This window comes from Delphinapterus leucas, chromosome 3 (assembly GCF_059928025.1).
Source record: "Delphinapterus leucas isolate spDelLeu-1000000601 "Yukka" chromosome 3, BTC_Dleu_Yukka2, whole genome shotgun sequence".
Lineage (NCBI taxonomy): Eukaryota > Metazoa > Chordata > Mammalia > Artiodactyla > Monodontidae > Delphinapterus > Delphinapterus leucas.
The window spans coordinates 147,121,629-147,146,122 of record NC_143131.1 but is presented as its reverse complement, the minus strand read 5'-3'; the positions used below and the strand labels follow the sequence as shown (position 1 = coordinate 147,146,122).

The window sequence follows — 24,494 nt, the reverse complement described above, 5'->3', positions numbered from 1 at the left end:
CCAGCAGTGGCTCCAGCCCACAGCCCCGGAGCTGTTTTTGACTGCCTCTTCTTTCTCATACCCTGCAGGCTGTATCACATGCTGTCCCTCCAACACGCAACTGCTTCTCCTGATGGCCACCAGTGCTCGCCCCTCAGACCTGACCCATCTCCCACCCGGATGCAGCAGGAGCCTCTTACCTGAGGCCCTACGTCTGCTTCTACTCTTGGCCCAAGAGCTGCCAGGGGTCCTTTCATGATGAGCCTAGCGGCAGGACAGGTATAAAGACACAGACGTAGAGAATGGACTTGAGGACACGGGGAGGGGGAAGGGTAAGCTGGGACGAAGTGAGAGAGTGGCATGGACATATATACACTACCAAATGTAAAATAGATAGCTAGTGGGAAGCAGCCGCATAGCACAGGGAGATCAGCTCGTTGCTTCGTGACCACCTAGAGGGGTGGGATAGGGAGGGTGGGAGGGAGGGAGATGCAAGAGGGAAGAGATATGGGAACATATGTATATGTATAACTGATTCACTTTGTTATAAAGCAGAAACTAACACATCATTGTAAAGCAGTTATACTCCAATAAAGATGTTAAAAAAAAAACAAAAAAAAACCCCCAGCTCTGAGGTCGCCGCCTCTCTGCATTCGGCTCCCAGGAGCTTCTCAGCGCATGTGGAAGAAAACCCCAGATCCTGCTGCAGCTCACCAAGCCCCAGCCTCCGGGGTCCAGCTCTCCTCCTCTCCTCCTGTGTCACTGCTCTGCTTGAACCACACAGGCCTCCTTGCTGTTCCCCTCAGAGCCTGTGCACCTGCCGTTCCCTCCCCCGACATGTGCCTTTCCCCACAAGCTCCCGTGTTCCCCTCCGGGTCTCTGCCCAAATACCACCTCCTCAGGGCGTCCCCCGACCCTCATCTGCAGTACCCCCAACTCTCTCCACACGTACACCCCAATCTCTTCACCTCTTTCCCACCTTAGTTTCTCTTCACAGTGCTCATCTCCACCTGAATGTATATTAAAATAATTTTTAAAATTTACAATATTGTCTGTCTCTCGAGCGCATAAGACCTGGGAGAGCGTGGATGTTTCCCGAAGGGAAGAGGGCAGGAGGAAAGGGATGCAGGCAGGAAGGGAGGGAGGAAGGAATTGAGGGTTTGCCTGATCTGATCCCAGCCAGCTGCGAGGCCGCAGGGAGGAGGGGAGAGATGAACCCCAGGAACGAGGATATTTGTGGGGACAGCCTGTCTGGCTCACAGGGCATTGTGGAATATGAGGCAGGAGGTGGGGCAGACTTTTGGAACAAAATTTATGGAGCTTTAAATACCAGAAAAGGGAACTGTGGAACCAAGAAACAGAATTCAGCATTGACCTTAAAACGTCTTCCTTCTCACTGGAAGACAAGTTAGCTTCTAGAAAGGACAGTGAGGATGGGGTCCTATAAATCATATTCCAACCTTGGTTTGAGCTGCTCTCCCGACCGTCCATCCATCCGCTCGGCAGCTGGGGAGGGTGTGGACGCGGGATCTGAGGCCAAAAAGGAGCTCGCGGAGTCACACCCTCTGGAATGCTGTGGCTGTGATGAACCCGCTCCAGATTCGCCCAGTTCCCGTCAGAACAAGAAACCAAAGGAAAAAAAAAAAAACCCTGAGGCCAGATTGATCAGCACAGAACTTAGCAACAGCATAACAAGCTGTAGTCAGCCCACTTCTACAGCCGAGGTTCTCTTCCGCCTGGCCCAGGGCTTGGGGACTCACCGTCTCTGTGGGCCTGTGGACCCAAAGGCCGACTCCATGGCCATGGAGTGGGGGGTGGAGCTGGGGTTGAAGCTGGGACCACAAGGGCTCCAGGAATGGCTTAAAATCCCAGCATTCCGCATGCGCTCCCTGTGGGGAGCCTGAGAAAGGAATGCTGATGGGTGTCCCCTTGGGCACCCTGGTTCACTCTGCTATTTCAGGGGCTCACCCCATGCATGCCCTTGTCAGGAGCTGGCAAGGGGATAGGGGACTTCAGAGTTTCAGAAACATCCAAAACATCCCGGCTTGTCTCGGTGAGTCACACCCTCCCACCTTCACCATCACATCTGGATGATGACGAGCTTGGCCAGCTCCTGACCCAGTTCCTCAGACCTCCTCCCACCTTCCAGGCCAGCGTAATTGTATCAGAAAATATCTCAAGTATATGGCAAAGTTCAGAAAATCATACTGTGGACAAGCACCCCTCACTCCTATTTAACCCTTAACGATTTGCCTTATTTGCTTCTGATTTTTCACCTTCTCTCTTAAAAAAAAAAAAGTGTCTGTGTAAGCACGGCTATGGTAGGTGGTGGTGGTGTGATATCCCCAGGCCTATCTGGGGAGACACACAGACCAGCAGATCATCTGTCATGCTGACGAGAGGGTGCCTGGCAGATGTCTGACAATAGGACTGACACATAGTAGATGCTCAGGAAATAGTGCTTTTCCTGATAACGCAGCATCTCACCCACCTGCGTCCTGTGAGGCACTCAGTCTGCAAACGGAGCTTGGGCTCACTCAGCCAGGATGGGGACCAGGACTGTGAGCCTTGTTGGGAACAGACAGAGGACAGCCACTGGTCCCCCAGTGCTGTCCCTTCCTGGGGGTGCAGGATGGAGTCCCCCCATGGGGTGCTGAGGGCAAGAACCCACCAGAGAACAGGGACATGAGGGAGGTTGCCTTGATTTCCCTGAAGCAGCCGTTTGGGGAATTCAAGGCAGGGGCTTCTCCAGGGCTGGGGGTCTCGGGGCTCGCCCTGATGACCCCCTCTCTCCCTCTGCAGCAGCTGTGGCCTGGCCTGGTTGAACCTGTTCTTGGCCTTGCCTCCGTGACAAGGAGTTGGGGCAGATTCGTTGCAGCTGGGGGTCCACAGGTGGAGTGAGTGAGAGGGTCTGGAGCCCAGGGATGCAGCAACGCCTAAGTCTGTCTGACTCACGGACTTAGTGACTGTGCAACTCGCTGAGGACAGAGCACCCTGTCCTGTCCTGTCCTCCAAAGGCCCCATCTTAGGCCCCGTCTCAGAGGTGGGGAAGTAGGGGGGGTCTCTCTGAAGCCCTAAGCCCCCAGGATGGAGTCCCCGCTCCAACACTGAATAGCTGTGTAGCCCGTGCAGGCAGTCTCTCCCCGCTGAGTCTCAGTGCTTCGTCATCTGTGAGTTGGGAGGATCAAGTGACCCACGCGGCAGCCCTTATTCCAGCAGATACTCGGGGGCTGCTGCCACCCTCCACCCTGCTGTGCTGTTCTAAAGCAGCAGTTCTCAGAGTGGAGTCCCCAACCACCACCAGCAGCGTCACCTGGGAACCGGTTAGAAATAAAAATTCCCAGGCCCCACCCCAGACCTAGTGAATCAGGAACGCTGGGGTGTGGCCCAGTGCTGTGTTAACAAGTCATCTGATGCCCACTCATGCTCGGGCACCGCTCTTTTAGGGCATCATCCTGATCATGTCACTTTCATGCTCTAGATCCTTCCATGGCTCCCCCTGGCCTTCTGGATAAAGTTCAAGGGCTCTAAGCAGCATTCGAAGCCCTCCCCTGATGGCCCTGACTGACAGGAGGTGCCAGACCTGTTTGCCCAGTCACATGATAGGCTGCTAGAGGGCAGTGCCAGTGACTCAGCCCTCCAACCTGTGTGCTGTGCCCCCAGCCAGGCTGGCAAACTGCACAGAGGGCAGGAGAAAACAATGGCATGTGTTGACTACGTGCATGGCTCTTAGTGGCAGTCTGACGTTCGGCTTCTGGCCCTCACTCGTGAACCTGGCCAGTTGCTGCACAGTTTGGAGCCTCAGTGTCCTCGTCTATTAAATGGGCATAATAATAAAGTGGCTGCTTAGGTTACTGTCAGGATTAAATAGGTGCAAAGTGCTCAGCCTAGTGCCTGGAAAATAGCAAGAGCCTTAGGGTATCAAGGGTCCACAATCCCTTATCCCAAATTCTTGGGGCTAGAGGTTTCAGAAATCTGACCTTTTCAGATTTTTTAAAAATTCATTCATTCATTCATTTATTTTTGGCTGCAGTGGGTCTTCGTTGCGGTGCGCGGGCTTCTCATTGCGGCAGCTTCTCTTGTTGCGGAGCAGGGGCTCTAGGCCCGTGGGCTTCAGTAGTTGTGGCACGTGAGCTCAGTAGTTCTGGCACACGGGCTTAGCTGCTCTGCGGCATGTGGGATCTTCCCAGGCCAGGGATCGAACCTGTGTTCCCTGCACTGGCAGGCGGACTCTCAACCACTGCGAAGCCAGGGAAGTCCGAGCTTTTCAGATTTTAAAAAGGGAACTATACCATGTATTTACATGACACATTCTATGGGGGTGGGGTCTTCTAAAAACAAACACACTGATGTTTCCACAAAATGTATGAATATGTATGAATATGTATGAATGTGCAAAGTAAGTGCAAATAATAAAGACCAATAGCCTCAATCAATAGCCTCCCATCAGTTCAGGTCATGGCAAGGTTCTTGGGCTTTTCTAGAAGGCAGTGGGGAGCCATGGAAGTTTCACCTTGGCCAGGTGACCTTGCCTCACTGAGCCTCAGTTTCCCCATCTGCAAATCGGGATTGGCAGTTGTCCTTTGAAGGGTTGAGGGACGAAACACTGAGACGAAGGGTGCTGGGCTGAGCCCCAGAATTCCCCAGGCCCTGCCCCCAGCCCACACCCCAGCTAACCTGGGCCTGGACTCCAGAATGAGGAGAAGCCCTTCCAGCCTGTGTTGTCCAAACATGGCAAAGCCCTGTTGGTGCTCTCCATGGTGATGGCACCCTGAATGTAATGGGGGCGAGGAAGCTGCCTCTGTGCCAGGAGCCTGTGGGTGCTGTTCCCGTGCCTGGGACACTGCAGGAAGCAGGCTGGCTCACACAGGCTGGCATGGCCAGTGCCACCCGAGTGAAACTACAGGGACAGCTAGGCCTTGGTGATAAGAGCCTTCAGGGGAATCCAGGAAATGGGTGTGTATTAAGTCCAAGTCTGTGTGCTCTAATCCTAGAAGCAATCACATTTCCAACCCAGGCACTGACTGCCTGTCTGTATCTCTTTCTCTCAAAAACTCTTTTATCAAAGTTCAACATTTTCTGAACACCACAGAGAATTGGGGAGCTCAAAGTCTCCAAAGCCAGAGCCCTGCATTCAAATACCAACTCGCCAAAGATTGCCTGCGTGATCCCAGGCAGATTACCTGACTCTCTGTGCCTTCATTTCCTTATCTGTAAGGGAGTGGGCACCTCCATCCTTCTAGGGGCTCAGATCAATAACTCAGAGACAGCTTTGACTCTTCTCTTTTCCTCAACCCCATATCTGACTATCAGGAAGTGCAGCTGGCATTACCTTCAGACCTAGCCAGATCTTCCTTCCTCCCTTCATCCACCCCTCTGCTCAGAGCCAGCATCGTCTCTCACCTCCCTGTTCTTTCTGCTTCCACATTGGCTCCCGAGAGCTCATTCTCAGAGCTCTCAGTGCCTCCCCGTCTCAATCAGAGGGAAAACTCAAGTCGTCCGGTGGCACCTGCCCCCCACCCCCCACCCCCGCCATGTGGCCTCACCTCACCTCCCAGCCTCATCTCCTGGCCTCACTGCTGCTACTCTCTCTTTGCTCACTCTCCTGATGCCGAGGAAATTCCTGCCCTTATACATTGCCCTGGCTGTTCTCTCCGCCTGGAATGCTATTCCCCAGATACGAGCCTAGCTCGCTTTCTGACCTTTCTCCAGTCTCTGCTTAAATGTCATCTGACTCCAACATTTAAAGGGCAGCCCCCATCCCCCCAGGCCCTCTCTGTCTCCCTCCTTGCTTTATTTCCCCATATGGCTCTAATCACTACTCAGTAATCCTGTATTTTACTTTAGTTGTCCAGAATGTAAGCCGCAGAGGACAGGGAATTTTGTGAGGTTTGTTCTCTGCTGTGTCCGCAGCACCTAGAACAGCATGGCCCACGATAAATACGTAACTATTTGTTGAATGAATGAATGAACGAATGAATAACACCTACTGTAAGTTTGTTGTGAGGATTGAGTTAATGCAAAGCACTTAGAACATGCAGGGCTCGTGGGAAGCTCAAGACAGGTTTGCTATTGCTATTGGGACGGGGTGTGCAGAGATGGCTTGGAACACAGCCATGGGAGAGACAAGTTCCGCCCCTGCCAGGAGGATGTCCTGGAAGAGGCTCAACTCATGCAGACTCCTGGGGCTGTGAAAGGGCCCGGGTGCCCTGGAGATGTGAGCAGCCAGGTGAGCAGGCGTGGGATGAAGGCAGGGCTGCCAGGGATAGCAGCCGCTCCAGATCATGAAGCACCTGAATGCCAGGTAAGGGGTTACACTTGCTCTGAGGGCAGTGGGGACCTCAGGAAGGATTTGGGTGGGAGCAGGATTGAGGAAAAGCGTTGATGACTCTGAGAACCAGGACCTGTGCCCTTTGAGGTCTTAATAGGGAAGGTTAAGATCTTGAACTGGAAGCTTTGTTGCAGCAGCAGGGGACTGAGAACCTGTGCTCTCCCTAAAGGGACAGTCTCCTTTCTAGCCCTGCCATGGCTGGGAGGGGCCCTTCTGGTGAGCAAGAGGGTTCCCTCAGTGATGTCCCCGCCCAATTCTGTGCCTTGCCCAGCGTTGCGGAAGTGAGCTGCCCACCTCTGGCAGTTTCCCAGCAGAATTGCTGGGAGAGTAGGAAGAAAGGGATGGCGGCTGGACTGTGTGGCCCCCTTGGGCAGGAGGGGCATAGATGGATCCTCAGTGCGGGGCAGTGAGGCACGCTCTGTAGGCTGGAGGCTTCCAGGGAGGGTCTCTTCCAGGATAATGTTGGGTTGTTGGGTTTTCCAGGGCTGGTCAGAATCTGCATTTGGGGTACCCACTTTTTTTTTAAAACAAATATCTACTTGGTTTTGTATTTTTAAAATTTAATTAATTAATTAATTAAGCTGCATTGGGTCTTCATTGCTGCACGTGGGCTTTCTCTGGTTGCCTCGAGTGGAGGCTACTCTTCGTTGCGGTGCGCGGGCTTCTCACTGCAGTGCCTTCTCTTGTTGCGGAGCACGGGCTCTAGGCATGCGGGCTTCAGTAGCTGTGGCTGGCGGGCTCCAGAGCGCAGGCTCAGTAGTTGTGGCTCACAGGCTTAGTTGCTCCGCGGCATGTGGGATCTTCCCGGACCAGGGATCGAGCCTGTGTCCCCTGCATTGGCAGGCAGATTCTTAACCACTGCACCACCAGGGAAGTTCCTGGGGTACCCAATTTTAACAGCAAGGCTATTCTGGGAATTCCCTGGTGGTCCAGTGGTTAAGACTCTGTACTTCCAGTGCTGAGGGCCTGGGTTCGATCCCTGGTCGGGGAACTGGGGGGCTAAGATCCCACAAGACGCACAGCGTGACCAAAAAACAAAAACAAAAACAAAACCCAGAAAACTATTCTCAGTGACCTAAGTATTTCATTCATCCAAGTATTTATTGAGTACCTACTATGTGCCAGATCTTGTCCTAGAGAGCGTATAGCTGTGAACAGGACGAAGTCTCCACCTTCACAGAGTTTACAGTCTAGCAAGAGAGACAGTTAACACATGAGCAAATAAAAATATCATTTCAGGAGTGAAATGATAGCTGCTATGAAAGCAATAAGGTCAGTGTAGAATGGTTTAGGGCTGGGGTTGGTGGTCAGGTGGGGTCTCCCTCAGAGGGTACTATTCGAGCTGAATCATGTGAGGAAGGACACCTAAGAGGTTGTGAGGTAAAGTATTCCAGATGGAGGGAACAGCAAGTGCAAAGGCCCTGGGGCTAGGAGACCACTTTAATTAGTGTGAGGAGCAGCAAGGAGGCCAGTGTGGCTGCAGTGATAAGAGGGAGCCAATCAGTGGTGTGAGAGGAGGTTGGAGAAGTGCTGAGAGCCAGGTCAGGCAGGGCGGTCAGACTCCTCAGTATTTGGTAACCTCGCCTTTGGGGCTCTGGGACTGCCACAGATGTTCCAGCAAGGCTGGATTCAAGCCAACTATCTGCTCTCAGGCACAGACCAGATGAGATACTAGTTCCATGCAGGGGCTGTGGTCCCAAGATGCCACCATCCCCTCCTTCTTTTTCTTGTCCAAGTCTCTCCTTCTGGAATGTTCCATTAGTCCAGTTTGGGGTGGCAATGGGGGCTGCAGGGGTGGAGGGCTGCAGCCAGGGATCTTGCTGTCTTTGGAGGGCTGCAGCTGGAGGCCTAATGTCCTCCCATCTCAGGCATGGCTCTTCTGTCTGCATTCAATATACTGGCTGCAGGACTTCCCTGGTGGTGCAGTGGTTAAGAACCTGCTTGTCAATGCAGGGGACACGGGTTCGAGCCCTGGTCCGGGAAGATCCCACATGCTGCGGAGCAACTAAGCCTGTGCACCACAACAACTGAGCCTGCGCTCTAGAGCCTGCGAGCCACAACAACTGAGCCCTTGTGCCACAACTACTGAAGCCCGCACGCCTAGAGCCTGTGCTCTGCAACAAGAGAAGCCACCGTAATGGGAAGCATGCCCACCGCAACAAAGAGTAGCCCCCGCTCTCCGCAACTAGAGAAAGCCCGCATGTGGCAACAAAGACCTAACACAGCCATAAATAAATAAACGCAGCCAAAAATAAATAAATACAATAAATAAATTAAAAAAAAAAAAAGACTGGCTGCATCGGCTTCCTTTCCCTGCTGCCTGCTCCAGATCCCCGCTCTGCCTTGTTCCATCAAAAGTCCCCACACTCCACGCTGGGCCCCCTGGGAGCTCCAGGCCACATACTGGTCCCTGCCCAGCCTTGGCTCTCAGACACCTTCCTGCATCTCTGTGAACACCCAGGCTGCTGCCTACCCTTTGTGCTTCGGATCTGGGCTTCCACGTTCTACCTCATCTCAGCTGGCTCTTGGCTCTGGCCCCGTCAGCTGGTGACACGTCCAACCTGACGGCCAATCAATGGATCCCCAGATGTAGATGATGGCGTTGTGAATTTGCCCAGTGTTGACCGTATCACTGTGGCTAGGCCCTCTGTGGGGTGATGGAGATGAAAAAGACATATGCCATCAAGGAGCTCCCAGGCGACAGGGACCGCAGAGCTGTAGCAACTCGGCCAGGGGAGTAAAGGGCCCTCCATCTACACGGCCCCCCCTCCCACAGCCACCTTCCTTTCGCCAATTAAAGAATGTTCTATCTGGATCTACAAGAATTAAGTCATTCGCCGCTGCGGTCACTGACCTTCAGCACCCGCTGAAAGGAGTTCAGGGCGGAGATCAGGAACGAGGCACTCTGTGCTCTGGGAAAACTGGCAGAACAGGTCTTCACGCAGTTAGGTATTTTCAGGAGAAAATTTTATGAACCCAATTTCTTACAACTCTCCACACTTAGAAAAGCATTAAAATCATTAACTGAGATATCTGTTGCTTGAGACTAGCAGAGACCCTACCGAGAGGTTTGCATGATTATATATACCACTTCTCCAAAATCACACACATGCTCACCTCCCCGCCTCTCCCCAAACCCAACTCTTTGGAGCAGTTCCTCAGAGCTGAGAGGCTGTCTCCTGGGCTGTAGTCCTAAGTAAGTCCCCAAATAAAACTGGAATTCACAGCTCTCATATCATTCATGTTATTTCGGCCAACACTTTTATGTGTGGTCTGTTGCTTTCAAAAATTTTATTTGGAAAATTTTCAAATCCACAGAAAAGTTGCAAGAATGGCTCAATAAACACCTCTCTGACCTTCACCTAGAGCAGTGGTTCTCAGTCAGGGGTGATTTTGCCTCCCAGGGGACAGGTCTAGAGGCAATGTCTGGAGATATTCTTGGTTGTTACTGGTATCTAGTGGGTAGAGGCTAGGGATGCTGCTAAACACGCTACAGTGCATAGTATGTGGTGACTGCCACTCACAACAAGGAACTTCCTGGTTTTCATCACAAGAAAAAAAACTGTAACTATGTGAGGTGATAGATGTTAAGTAAAGGTATTGTGGCAAACATTTCACAATAAATGTGTATACCAAGTCATTACGTTATACACCTGAAACTAATACAATATTATGTGTCAATAATATCTCAATAAAAAATTAGATACACTGAAATAAAGCCACACTGAAAAGTTGAAAACGAAAGCCTGGAAAAATGTATAATGTGCAAATACTAACCAAAAGAAAGCTAGTGTAGCAATATGCATATCAGACGACTAGATTTTAAGCAATTATATTAATAGAGACTGTGAGGGAAAGTACATAGAATTAAAGGGAAATTGAAGGGAAAATCTTTTAAGAAGGCACAGCTATCATAAGTGTGTATGCACCTAAAAATATAGCCTCTACATATATAAAAGGAGACATTTATAAATCCATGATTTAACTTGGGATATTTTTAATACATCTCTCTCCAGCAGACAAATGAAAGAAAAAGGATATAGCCTATTTCAGCAAACAAAATATTTCAACTTGATTATACATATAGTAAATAAATAAATTATACACACACACACAGACACACACACACACACACACACACACACACCCCAGCAGAGACTGGGGGGGTTCCCTCTAGGACAAAGTACTAAATCTCATGGCATTTAGGTGGTTGTCCTCTAATCGCCCTGGAGATTACATCATTAATGTCCAGCCCAAACCTTACAACCAAGTGGTGAACTTGAAATTGCCATGTGCAACTCTTAAAAAAAAAAAAGAAGAATTTTCTTTCTTTTTTTTTTTTTTAAAATTATTTATTTATTTATTTATTTTTGGCTGTGTTGGGTCTTCGTTGCTGTGCGTGGGCTTTTCTCTAGTTGCAGCGAGCGGGGGCTACCCTTCGTTACAGTGCGCGGGCTTCCCATTGCGGTGGCTTCTCTTGTTGTGGAGCACAGGCTCTAGGCATGCGGGTTTCAGTAGTTGTGACACGCGGGCTCAGTAGTTGTGGCTCACGGGCTCCAGAAGGCAGGCTCAGCTGCTGTGGCACATGGTTTCTCCAGTTTCTCTGCGGCACGTGGGATCCTTCCCGACCAGGGCTCAAACCCATGTCTCCTGCGTTGGCAGGTGGATTCTTAACCACTGCACCACCAGGGAAGCCCAAGGAGAAGAATTTTCTGGTTGATAATGTCAGTAAGGACAAGGTTGAGAAATCCTGCTCTAAGCTGACCATTTCGTGTGCTTTCATCTCTTGCTCTCTCTCTCTATATCTTCTTCTTCTGCCCCTCCCCTCTCCCTCCTTCTCTCCCCCATCATTTTCCTCCTCCCCTCTCCTTCTTTTGTTTAACCCTTTCAGAGTATGTTGTAGACATCATGACTCTTTGCCCCTAAACGCTTCCATACCCCCTGCATAATCACAATATTCACCTGATATAATATGATTATCTCATATACAGTTTATATTCAATGTTGCCAATTGTCCAAATAATACCCTTGATAGCATTTCTTTTTCCCATCTGGAATCTAGCCCAGGATGAGGCCTACATTCAGTTGTCCTGTCTCCTTTCTCTCCTTTAATCTGGAACATTTAGTTCCTCCGCCCTCTGTGTCTTTCATGACCGTGACATTTCTGCAGAATACAGGCCTACTGTTTTGTAGAACGTCCTTGTCCTTCAGTGTGGGTTTGTCAGGTTGTTTGCTCAGGATCAGACACAGGTCCTGCATCTTCGGCAGGGCTTCCTCAGCAGCGCTGCCCAGTTCTCAGCGTATCACATCAGGAGGCACGTGATGTCCGGTGGTCCCAAATGAGCTCCCGGCTAAGCTGGGGTCTGCCAGATTTCTCCACAACGAAGGTACACTTTTCCCTTGTGGGATTAGCAAGTAATATGAAGCCTGATGATTTGAGGGTATATATCCTGCCCACCCCCAACAAACTTCCCGCCCACTGATGACTCTTACTTAAATCAATTTATGGAGCCAAATGATTTTCTAATTCCATCATTCCTTGATGATTCCAACCTGATGATTCTCCAGCATCCATTGATGACAAAGGAATTAGTTTTTACTACAATGGTTGTCAAGTGATTTTATAAATCGATCATTTCCTCTTCATTCGTTAGTTGGAATTCTTCTGTAAGGAAGAGCTTCCCCCACCCCCCTTCCTTCCTCCCTCCTTCCTTTCACCTTTCTTTCCTTTCTTTTTTCTTTATTTTATATTTATCAGGGTGAATTTGTGGATTCTTTTTTTTATGTTCAGTATATTATAATCCATTGCCATCATTATTCAATGCTCAATTGTCCCTGACAAGTCAATACCTAAATTGTTCCATAGCTGGCAACAGTGATCTCTTCAGGCTGGCTCCTGTCCTAAATTGTTCCATAGCTGGCAACAGTGATCTCTTCAGGCTGGCTCCTGTGTCATTTTGATTTATCATTCTTTGGTCACTTCCTCACTTTCTGCCAAAACCTGGTGTTCCAGGCTCATCTTGTATTTTTCTTGTTCCAAACTTGGGATCATCCATTTCCCCAAATGGCCCTGGTTCCTTTTTTTTTAAATTTTTATTAATTAATTAATTAATTAATTAATTAATTTATGGCTGCGGTGGTCTTTGTTGCTGTGCACAGGCTTAGCGAGCGGGGGCTATTCTTCATCGCGGTGTGCGGGCTTCTCATTGCAGTGGCTTCTTTTTGTTGTGGAGCTCGGGCTCTATGCATGAGGGCTTCAGTAGTTAGTTGAGGCACGTGGGCTCATTAGTTGTGGCTCGCAGGCTTAGTTTGCTCTGCAGCATGTGGGATCTTCCTGGACCAGGGCTCGAACCCATGTGCTCTGCATTGGTAGGCGGATTCTTAACCACTGCGCCACCGGCCCTGGTTCCTTTTATTGGGGAACGATATTTAGAAAACCGAGATCTGGGTGCTAGGCGGGCTCATTTTTATTGGGGTGTCATTGACCCCGGCCCTTTCAGCAGACAGAGCTGGAAATCAACATTCATTTGTGTTTAAATACATTTACAGCATGAGCTCATACTACCCCCTCAAATTCCAGTCCAACACCACAGGAATTTTCTCCCTCCCATATTTATATGTCCCTTGCTGGAAACCCTGACTGCCAAGAACATCAATGTATTTGCTGATTTGCTTAGTGCTATAATAACCACAATACAGTTTCAGACCTGGTGAACCACAGTAAACCTGTTACATAAAGTTTAGGCCTTCTTTCCAGGTCTACTGTCTTTAGGTCAAGGGCAACACAGTGTTTTGTCTGTGTTAAGAGGTTCTTTGGATTTGTTCTTTTTCCCCTCTCTGTGGTCTCATGATATCACAATGATATATCAATTTGCTATCCAGTTAGATTAATTTGCTTTTATTTGTTTAATATTAGAGTTTTGTCCATTCCTGTTGATTCTGCACCCTGCTTACTTCCTCTCTGGCTCTGCCTCCTACGATTTTGGACAATATTCTGAGCTGAAAAGGCTTAGGGTCCTGGTGATACTGCCAGGAGCTCCTTCTGCTTCAGATTCCCAAAGTGTGGGCTGTAACACTGCCGGCTCGAGCAGAGACAATTTTCCAGACTTGGCATGAAATAAAAGTAAATTACACTGTGAGAAATCCATTCTTTTTCTGATTCCCCTTCTAGCGTTGGATTACTTCAGTCAGAAAGCCTCAGGTTCGTGCTACTGTGGCTTTAATGCCACTTTAGCAGTTGCTGATCTCCCTTTGTAACAAAGAGAGAGGCTTCAGGCACAGAGCCTGCAGAAGGCAATACTATTTAGATGGAAGACAAGACATTGTTTTATTTATGTTTGTTTCTTAGAGCCAGGCTGCCTGGTTTCCAATGGTACCCTTGCTGTTTTCTAGCTGTGACATTGGGCAAGTACTTAAGACCTCCGTGCTTCAGTTTCCCCATCTACGTATTTGAGATATAATGGTACCCCAATAAGATTGTTCTGGGGGTGAACAAGTTAATGTTAGTTCATAGTGTTAGTTAGTAATATGCCTAGCAGAGTGTCTGGCACATGGTAAGCACCAGTTATATTCTTTTTTTTTTTTTTGCGGTACGCGGGCCCCTCACCCTTGTGGCCTCTCCCGTCGCGGAGCACAGGTTCCGGACGCGCAGGTCCAGCGGCCATGGCTCACGGGCCCAGCCGCTCCGCGGCATGTGGGATCCTCCAGGACCGGGGCACGAACCCGCGTCCCCTAAATCGGCAGGCGGACTCTCAACCACTGCACCACCAGGGAAGCCCCTATATTCATTTTTATGAAAACTTTTTGTTGATCGGAAGTGATTCTAGTCTTCCGCTCAGAGTAGTGATGCAACATTTCCTCTTAAGATTAATTTGGTTCAGTGAGCCAATTAAAAACAAAGATTAAGGTTAAAAACAGTGGTCTGCAAATTTAGCAAAAATCATCAAAGTCTTATGGTGTGATGTGTGGACCCTTCCCTGCAGGTTTCCTTGCTGTCCCAGCTTTTCAATAAAATTATGTAGGTGAAAGAACACTTTGCCAGTTGTAAAATGCTCTCTTTCCTCTCATCCTTCCTTCCCCCTCCCTCCCTCTCTCCCTCCCCCTCATCCTCCCTCCTACGCTTCCTCTCTCTTCCCTCTCTCCTTCCTTCCCTCTTTCCACAAATAATAAAGACTCCATCTAGGTGCTGTGCCAGGTACCGTAGCTCTAGAGGTGAATAAGTCATGAAGCCCATCCTCCTGAAATTCACAGTCTAGTTGGGGAGGCAGACTAGTAACCAGACAATTGCTACCTTGTGATAATTGCCCTGAAGGTAGAGCTCAGCATAGCTTGTGATCAGAGCAGAGGGGTGTGGGACTGCCTTACCAGCCTAGGTGCGGGTGGGTGGCTCAGAGATTGTTGCTGAAGTCAGAGCTACATCTTTTCTTTGTTTTTTGGTTTTTTTAATACTTATTTTTTTATTTACTTGGCTGTGCTGGGTCTTAGTTCTGGCATGTGGGATCTGTGTTGCCGAATGCGGGATCTTCGTTGCCACGTGCGGGATCTTTAGTTGCGGCGGCATCTTTTAGTTGTGGCATGCGAATTCTTAGTTGTAGCATGTGGGATCTAGTTTCCTGGCCAGGGATCGAACCCAGGCCCCCTGCGTTGGGAGCGTGGAGTCTTAACCAGTGGACCACCAAGGAAGTCCCCAGAGCTACATGTTAAAGACCATGTAGGAATTATTGGGGTGAAGAAGACCAGGAAGGTGACCCTGACAGAGGACTCCACCAATGTAAAAGTGTTCAGCCTTTGAGAGCACGCACCACATGTTTGTTCAGGAAAATAGGAACACTCAGGGTGATGGTGCAGGGTGCAGGGCTTGGGGGTTGAAGCAGGAGGCTGGAGAGGTCCGCAGGGGTCAGTGAATGAAGGAGCGAGAAGGTCAAGTCCAGAGCTAGGGCTTCATCCTCTACCACGGGGGAGCTGAAGGAGTCCAAAGAACAGCAGGATGTGGTCACATTGCATTTGGGAAGGTCCTTTGGGCGCTGGGCCTTCTTGGAGATGCAGGCCTGGAGTCTGTATGTGGGGATGCTCTTAAGCCTGGCCCTTCTCCCCGCCACACTCCTCACCCCTCTCCTTGGGCACTGAATCCCATCACTCTGTTTTATTTTCTCCTGATACTTGACAGGATCTGGAAGGATCTTTCTTGTCCCTTCAGTTTATCTGATTATTCTGTGTCTCATGGTTAGTTTGGAGGTTCTAGAGGGCACAGCATTTGTCTTGCTCTCTGCTGTGTTCCCAGCTCATAGTACAAAGCACATAGTAGGTACACAGGTGCATATTTGTTGAGAGAAGGAAGGAAGAGAGGAAAGGAAGGAGGAAGGAAGTGGAAGAGATGAAGGAGAGGTGAGAAGGGCAGTGGAGACTTGTAGAGGAGTGGCTGGGGCTCAGGAGCCCCAAACATTCTCCTGGGCTTCTCCCCACCATCTTTTTTCAGATTTCAGTGGTGGTTTTCACCGGAACTTTCTTTCTTTCTTCCTTCCTTCCTTCCTACCTTTCTTTCTTTCTTTCTTTCCCTTTTCACTCTGTTCATTGTGTCCTTTGTAGAAACTTTTTAGTTTGATGTTCACTGTAGCGCTATTCACAATAGACAAGATGTGGAAACAACTTAAATGTCCATGGACAGAAGAATGGATAAAGAAAATGTGATGTATACATACAGTGGAATATCATTCAGCCTTAGAAAACAAGGAAATCTTGCAATAAGCAACAACATGGGTGAACCTGGAGGACATTGTGCTACGTGAAATAAGTCAACAACAGAAGGACAAATACTGCATGAGTCCACTAACATGAGGTCCCTAGAGTAGTCAAATTCATAGAGACAGAGAGGAGAATAGTGGGTGCCGGGGCCTGAGGGCTGGGAGGGAGTGGAGCTGCTAATCAACAGGTATAAAGTTCCAGTTATGCAAGATGAGTGAGTTCTATATATATGCTGTATAGCCTGTGTGTGTAGCTGACAGTACTGCATTGTGCACTTCAAAATCTGTTAGGGTGGTAGATCTCACCTTAAGTGGGTTTTTTTTTCAAATTTTTATTTTATATTGGGGTATAATTGATTTACAATGTTGTATAACTTTCAGGTACAGCAAAGTGATTTAGTTATACATATACATGTATCTATCCTTTCTCAGATTCTTTCCCTGTATAGGTTATTACAGAGTATTGAGTAGAGTTCCCTGTGCTCTACAGTAGGTCCTTGTTGATTATCTATTTTCTGTATGATAGTTTGTACCTGTTAATCCCTTTCTCTCAATTTATCCCTTTCCCCCTTTCCCCTTTGGTAACCATAAGTTTGTTTTCTAAGTCTGTGAGTCTGTTTCTGTTTTGTAAAGAAGTCCATTTGTATCATTTTTTAGATTCCACATATAAGTGATATCATATGATACTTGTCTTTATCTGACTTAAGTGTCGTCTTAAGTGTTCTTACAACAATAAAATACTTAAAAAAAAAAAAGACACAAGGAACTCCTAAAACTCAAACTAGTAACCTGGTTAAAAAATGGGCTAAGGAATTGAATACACATTTCTCCAAAGAAGACACAGAAACGTCCAACAGGTATATGAAAAGATGCTCAACGTCACTAATGTTCAAAACCTCACACCTGTCAGGATGGCTATTATCAACAAAACAAAACAAAACAAATGAACAAAGAAAACAAGTGTTGGTGAGGATGTGGAGAAACTGGAACTCTTTTGTACCGTTGGTGGGAATGCAAAATGGTGTAGCTGCTATGAAAAGCAGTATGGAGGGTCCTCAGGAAATTAAAACTAGAACTACCATATGATCCCTCCATCCCACTTCTGAGTATATATGCAAAAGAATTGAAAATTAGCTTTCTTTTGAGGTGGTCAGTACTCTCCTTCTTGACCTGTCCACTGGCCAGAAGTTACGGCCCTTCCCCCTTATTCCCACTGCCCCTGGGCCTGGGTACTTTGCTGGGGTACGCAAGAAGCACCTGCTGGCGGGCTTAACAGCCCTGGATGCGCTCAGGAGGCTCAACGTCTCACCAGGGCTAGGAAGGTTTCATTTAACAAGAAGTCTCTGCTACCACCTACTGGGCATCTGGGGAAAGGGCTTCACAGTCACCCAAGGAAACGTTCCTGTGTCTGGACACTTATGAATAAATGTCAATCTCCACAGCCGTGATTTTATCAAATGATTTTACTCTATGTCAGACATTGTACCAGGTACTTTCAAAACATGATGCCTTAATATCCAACAACGTGAAACGCGGCTGGTGTTATTCTGATGTACTTATACAGAGAGAGAAAGAAAGAGACTTAGAGAAAGAAAAGATGGCTAAGGTCACACAGCTAATGATGGCCAAGTCTGGATTCTCACCCAGGTCTCTCTGGCCCTAAAGTGGGGCTGAGCAGTGTCTTAGAGAAAGGCAAAGAGGCAACGAGAGGGTGGACAGGAAAGGCGGAAGAATGGAGTAGAGGGCTGTAGATGGTTCTGGAAACTACTCCTGGTGCCCTTCCCAGGAAAGTTCACTCATGGTTCCTCCCTCTCGGGGCACCCATGCTGTCCCAAGGCCTTGCTATGAGCCAGGACATCTTCCCAGTGACCCTGGGTGTGCACTCCCTCATCCAACACCACACAGGGGTGGAGAGCTTGGGCCACCATCCTCCAGGGAGTGTGGTGCAGGGGTGAGACTGTCTCCAGGCCCTGAATCTGGTGCTCTGGGTGACACAGGTGATCAACCTGGAGAAGTTGCACACAGGTTTCGATGGTCTGGGTGACCTCCTCACATTTTGGGGGCCTGAAGTTCAGGCTGGCAGAGTGGGTGGGAGACCCCCTCTGTGGGGAAGATTCCCCAGCATGCTCTGAAATGGTGGCCTTTCCATGGTCAAGGGCCCTGTCTGCTACTGTTAGGAAGTCTCTACAAAGGTCATGTTGGTGATGTCAGGAAGACCAGCAGTCTTTTTCTGGCTCTGCCACTTTCTAGCTCTGTGATCTTGGGCAATTTCCTTCACCTCTCTGAGTCTCACTTTGCCCTTCTGTAAAATGGGACTAATCCCAGTCCCTAACTCTTAGGGCTCAATTGGGAATCGATTGAAAACCCATATGTAAAGCCCTGAGGGCACAGTAAGTGCTTGATAGATGGTAGTATGAAGGACCCTCACAGACAGGTACATACCAGCCATGCCTCAATGCCTCTGCAAGGCTGAGAAGGAACACTTTTTGTTGTATGATGTCTCTGCAGAGCGGGGGAAACTGAGTCACTGGGCCAGGAAGTGCCTGAGCTCAGGCTTCAGCCTGAGTCACAAGCCTGGTTCTGGTAAAGCTCCTTGCAACCATCTCCAGAAATGCTTTGGGTCACCGTCTGCTGGCTCAGTGCCTCCTTCCCTCCCCGCCTCGTCAGCCAGGCAGGGCTGGGTCCCCTAACTATGTATCTGATGAGTGAAGGATGCTCTGAGATGAACATTTATTGCCCTTACAGCTGGGGGAACTAAGGCTGGGAAAGGGGAGGTGATTTCCCCTGGGGGCCACACAGCTGTGTTGGGGTAGGAACCTGACTGGCCCCTGGGGCCATCCATTAGAAAAAAAGTGCTTCGGTGGCTGCATTTCCTCAGGGCTGGCTCACACCCCCAGCTCAGGCCTGGGATCAAAGACGCTGCAGGAAGCCCTTCCCATCCCTACTTCCCCAGAACTAGGACACGCTTTGACGTCAACACGTCCACATTCCTGCCCTCCAGCCCCAGGGCGGGGTCACTGATTTCCTCCCACCAGCCTTGGCATCACAAACAGGAAGCTGGGTCATGTGGGAGGGTCGGGCCAGGGCACCGGCAGGATGGGGGCTGGAGTCCAATCCGGGCATCAGCTCCCAGCGGCACCTACCTGGCTTGGGGCACCCAAGAAGGGCCAGGGAGTCATGTTATACTATATCACCAGGGTCACAGTTGTTCCTAAGGCACTCACAAAGGGCCGTCAGGGACTCCGTCCCTTTTGGTCTTCACGAACTATCGCACTCATTGATTATGACTCTCTTACTGATCGACAATAATGGCGACCCTAGGTTGACCACTTACTCCAGCCGTGAGCTTTACGTGGGTTCTCTCACTTAATTCTCATAATCCTCTCATTTTCCTTTAACAGATGAGGAAACTGAGGCATTGGCAGGTTAAGTCAAAAAAAGTCTGCAGCAGTGGGGAGTGGGCAGGGCAAGGATTTGGACCCTGAGTGTCTGGCCTGGAGCTGGTGCTTGGAGCCCCAGTGGGTGCAGCATCCTCCCCATCTCAGCCTCTGCGGTGTTGGAAAATGCAAATCTGATCGTGTCTCTCCTGGGCTAATCCCTTCCAAGGCTCCCCTTTAGCCCAGGGACAAAACTCCATGCTCTGAGGATGGCGCTCTATGCCCTTTTCCTCCTGCTGCCTCCACCTACCCAGCCACGTCTGATTCCCAGAACTACTCTTGTTTTTCATTATGGCTACATTGTATACAGGAGGAATCCAAAGGTCGAAGAGGGGACAGAAAGTGGATCAGGTCACAGAACCAGTGAGGGGCAGAGTCAGAACTTACACCTGGTCTGGCTGGTCCAACTCCTTCCACGCCTGAGGTTCCCAGTGTCACAGTACAGAGAAAAGGCGGGGGCCTGATGGCAGCTTCCTGGGCCTCTTCCTAGGCGAGAGGCCTAGAGATCATGGTCAGTGATCTCCCCAGGGGGAGTCTGAGCACCCCAGGGCTGTCTGAGTGGTCCCACTTATCACAGAAGCTGCAAGACACGCTGTGGGGCTTTTCTGGCTGGTGGGTCCTCCCCTCCCGGGGTTCACGTGAGCCAGGGGCTACCTCAGCTTCCCGTTCCTCTTTCTTGGGGTCCCAAAGTGGTCCCTAAACACCTCCGTCCTCATTGTCCTCCCCTGCCCTCTGGGCAGGTGCGCTTCCCACACCGGAGGAAGGGCTGCAGCAGCCTGGGGTTCCCACACTTGACTGTGCTTCCGAAAGCCCCAGAAGGCTTTTATTTATTTGTTTGTTTGTTTGTATTTTTGGCTGCATTGGATCTTCGTTGCTGTGTGGGCTTTGTCTACTTTTGGTGAGTGGGGGCTACTCTTCGTTGCGGTGCATGGGCTTCTCATTGTTGTGGCTTCTCTTGTGGCAGAGCACAGGCTCAGTAGTTGTGGCTCATGGGCTCAGTAGTTGTGGCTCACGGGCTTAGTTGCTCCACAGCATGTGGAATCTTCCCGGGCCAGGGCTCGAACCCGTGTGCCCTGCATTGGCAGGAGGATTCTTAACCAGTGCGCCACCAGGGAAGCCCCCAGAGGACTTTTAGGTTGCCAGGCCCATCCCCGAATCTCTGGTTTGGCGGCCTGGGTGGGGCCTCAGAGCATGCATTTTTGTTTGTTTGTTTTTGTTTGTTTGTGAAGCCATCTCATATCCCTATGATTCCTTCAACTAAAAGTACAAATTCTCCGAATATCTAAATGAGGAACTTTAGGTTTGTTATATATCTTTAGCAATACCCGATCACTAATTTTATTGAGGATTTATTTCTGGGTCTTTTCAAATTTTCTTTCTTCAAACTTTGATGTTTTACACACGTTCAGCCCTTCTCATAGCGAGTGTAGGGACCCCTGCTGCCCTGCCAATGGGAGGACATTATCCCTGATGGCACAAAATGAAATCATTCTGGGTCATTCAAGGTTAACCTTAATATAGGACTCTTTGGGTTAGTTTTAAAATCTCATTTGGAAAAATGAACAGAGGATCTGAATAGAAATTTTTCAAAGACATACAGATAGCCAGGAGGCACATGAAAAGATGTTCAACATCACTGATAATTAGGGAAATGCAAATCAAAGCTACAATGAGGTACCACCTCGTGCCTGTTAGAATGGCTATTATCAAAAAGGTAAGAAATAATAAGTGCTGGAGAGAATGTGGAGAAACACATTCCTCCACAGTGTGGGAACCCTCCTGGTGGGAATGTAGATGGGTGCAGCCGCTATGGAAAGGTTTGGAGGTTCCTTATAAAACTAAAAGTAGAGCTACCATATGATCCAGCAATTCCACTTCCGGGTATCTATCCGAAGAACAGGAAATCACTAATTCAAAAAGATATATGCATTCTTATGTTCATAGCAGCCAATAACCAAATATGGAAACAACGTAAGTGCCCATCGATAGATGAATGAATAAAGAAGCTGTGTTGTGTGTGTGTAGATATACACACACAACATAATATTATTCAGCCATAAAGAGATGAAATCTTGCCATTTGGGGTAACGTGGACGGACCTTGTGGGTATTATGCTAAGTGCTGTAAGTCAGATGGAGAAACACAAATACCATGTGATTTCACTCACATGTGAAATAAAAAGAAACAAACAAAATAAGCAAAGCAAACCAAACAAAAGCAAACACATAGATACAGAGAACAGAGTAGTGGTTACCAGAGGGGAAGGAGGGTGGGGGGAGGGCAAGATGGGTGAAGGGTGACAGACGGAAACTAAACTTTTGGGGGTGAGCACACTGAAGTGCATTCAGAAGTTGAAATGTAATGTACGCGTGAAACCAATATAATGTTATAAACCAATGTTACCCCCCCAAAAACCCAATTCACTTGGTATCGTGATGTATCTCAGAGGTCCTACAAGATCGCTAGCAATCGCTGAGTGTATCACTCAGACAGTTTGGGAAGATGGATGGCTCCAGGGGGACTGTGTTCCTCTGGGTGGGGGCATGGGTTTCTAACACGTGCCAGGACCATGCTGCTGCTGCCAGGGGACCACACTTTGAGATGCACCGGCGTGGAGGGGTGGTCAGCTGGCAGGCAGGGGGTGAGCAGGGGCTCACCACGCTCCACCCTGTACAGCTGTGCCTCGGTTTCCTTTTCCATCAAACATGGGGAACAACAACACATACGTGTCAGAGTTGTGAGGTTTGAATGACACGTGAGAGGGACCAGGATTTATTCTTCTTGCCCACTCAGAAGTCCTTTTTCAGGTTGGTTTCCCCCACAAACGTTTTGGAGCAAATACATCCGTTTCCGCTCCCTGAGGTTCTTGGGCTCTGGTTCTCACAAGGGCAGCGAGGACTTCTGCCATCACCCTGAGGTCTGTGCGAAGGGAAGAACCAGCTCCGTGGGGCGGGCGCAGGTGATTGTCTGACCCCACCTGACAGATGCGGACACGGAGGCTGAACGTCCACTGCTCACACAGCTGGGAAGCCGCAGGGAAAGGAGTCAAACCCGGTCTTAGTTTCCAGCTGCTCTAAGTGCTTCTTAGGGAGGCCACCGCGCTCACCCCTGAAGGAGGAGACCCCAGGCTGCGGGGCAGACCTGAGTCCGCTGGGCGATTTCTCAGGTGACAGCGCCCTCTCGTGGTCGGCGTGCAAAGGCGAGGAAGGCCCGGAGCCCAGCCCCAGAACCTGACAGCCCCTCTCTGCCAGGGGTTGATCCTTTCGTTTATTCATCCCTCCAATTCCACAAACACTTTCGGAGTGCCTACTGAGCGCTCGCCGGCGACACGTTGGGACCAGCAAAGACACAGTGGCTGCTATGGCCTCACTTACAGTCAGTCCATCTGGGAGAACAGAGAACATACCCATGCTGACGGAGAAATACAGCTTGTATTAAAAATGCACGGAGGAACAATTCAGGGTGTGTGGGAGTGTGTGCCTGAGGCCCTGGCCTGTGGCAGAGTCAGCCAAGGCCCCTGGGAGGAGAGGCATGATTAGGAGTTAAGTGGGAGAAGAGGGTGGAGGGGGAGTGGGCATCAGTGGGGAGTTTTGCGCAGAGGACACAGCATGTGCGAAGGCTCTCAGTGGAGAGGAAGCCTGGGGAGCGTTCAGGTTGGAGGAGTCTAGCCAAGCGGGGTGGGTGGGAGGGGGCACCGTGGTGGGAGGAAAGCTGGGGCGGTGGGCGGCCGACCTTACAGGGCCTTCTGAGCCTCAGCCAGCGGGTTTCTTGTGTCCTGGGTGCATCAGGATGGTGTCAAGGTTACAGGTGTGGGCTGTGGCCCCAAGCTGCCTAGGTTTGAATCTTTTCTCTGCCTTTTGCCAGCTGGGTGACCTTGGGCAAGTTGCTGAAGCTCTCTGTGCCTCAGTTTCCTCCCTCTGATAGCTGGGATGGTGACAGAGCTCCCGTCGCAGGGCTCCGGTGAGGAGTAAATGAGCCTGCACCAGGAACACGCCTGCAACAGTGCAGGGCCCTTGAGTGCTGGCAGATATCATTATTGTTGTTGTCATTGTTATTGGAGGGTTCTGGGGTGGGGTGACAGGATCAGAATCTCAGTGACAGGAGGACTCCAGGCTCTGATGAAGACGACTTGGAGGGATTGGAAGCAGGGAGACCAGGGAGGGGCTGCTGCAGCCTTCCTGAGGGGGGGATGATGGTCACATGGGCTAGGGTGCTTTGGGGAGGAGAAGACACATTGCTGGTGTAATTAGGAGGTGAGGTCAATGCAGCTTGGTTGATGGATTGGATATGGGAGGTGAGAAAGAGAGGGTCCAACATGATGCCCAAGATTCAGGACTTCACAACAGGCTGGAACACGAGATGAGGCCCAGGGGGTTGCTGTGTAATTGATCGATAGATTGAGTAATTGATTGATGGCGAAAGTGCTGGGGCATTCAAGAGGTCCAGGGTCAGATTGCAGTTCCTAAGCATGGTCTGGAGAAGCTGTCCAGGAGACGGTGCCTGCAGGGTCCAGTGCTCAGAGAGTGGCCCAAATGAGAAAGGGGGTCTGGATCACCCTTGGAGGGGCAGTTATTAAAGCTGTGGGTAAGGATGCCACCACAAGGGAGAGGAAGTGGAGGTGGGGGAGCCCCCCCCTGCAATGGCTGGTTAGGGAAGGACGGACAGAAGGGAGCCTGGAGCTAGAGTTTGGGGATCTACCAGCACCTGGCCCAGGAAGGCACCCTCTGTCTGCTGGACCTGGTCACTCCTTCCCCAAAGGGCCTGTTTGGCCTAAATCCACCATGTGCGTTTTCCCTGTTTCCTTTAAATGCCCCTCCCCTGATGCCTTCCTCCACCGTGTGGGCATTCTGGTAACGTCTACTCCCTGGCTTGGCCCTCCCTTTCCATGCCCTTCCTCTGCGTGCCCTGCTCAGCTGACGTAGTGAAGATGCTGCCAAATGCCCCACATGTCCAGCAACCCTCCGTGCTTTTCATCCCCCCATCACCCCCCAGCCCCATGCCCTGAGG

General features: G+C 49.9%; 1 long non-coding RNA gene across 1 annotated transcript; it reads left to right on the top strand.

The window, feature by feature from the left end:
* The first annotated feature begins 2,110 nt into the window (after positions 1–2,110).
* LOC149749725 (uncharacterized) lies at positions 2,111–15,749 on the top strand. Its single transcript, XR_016392856.1, has 2 exons — positions 2,111–6,283; positions 8,264–15,749. It is a non-coding gene; the product is annotated as an uncharacterized LOC149749725 (long non-coding RNA).
* Positions 15,750–24,494: the final 8,745 nt, after the last annotated feature.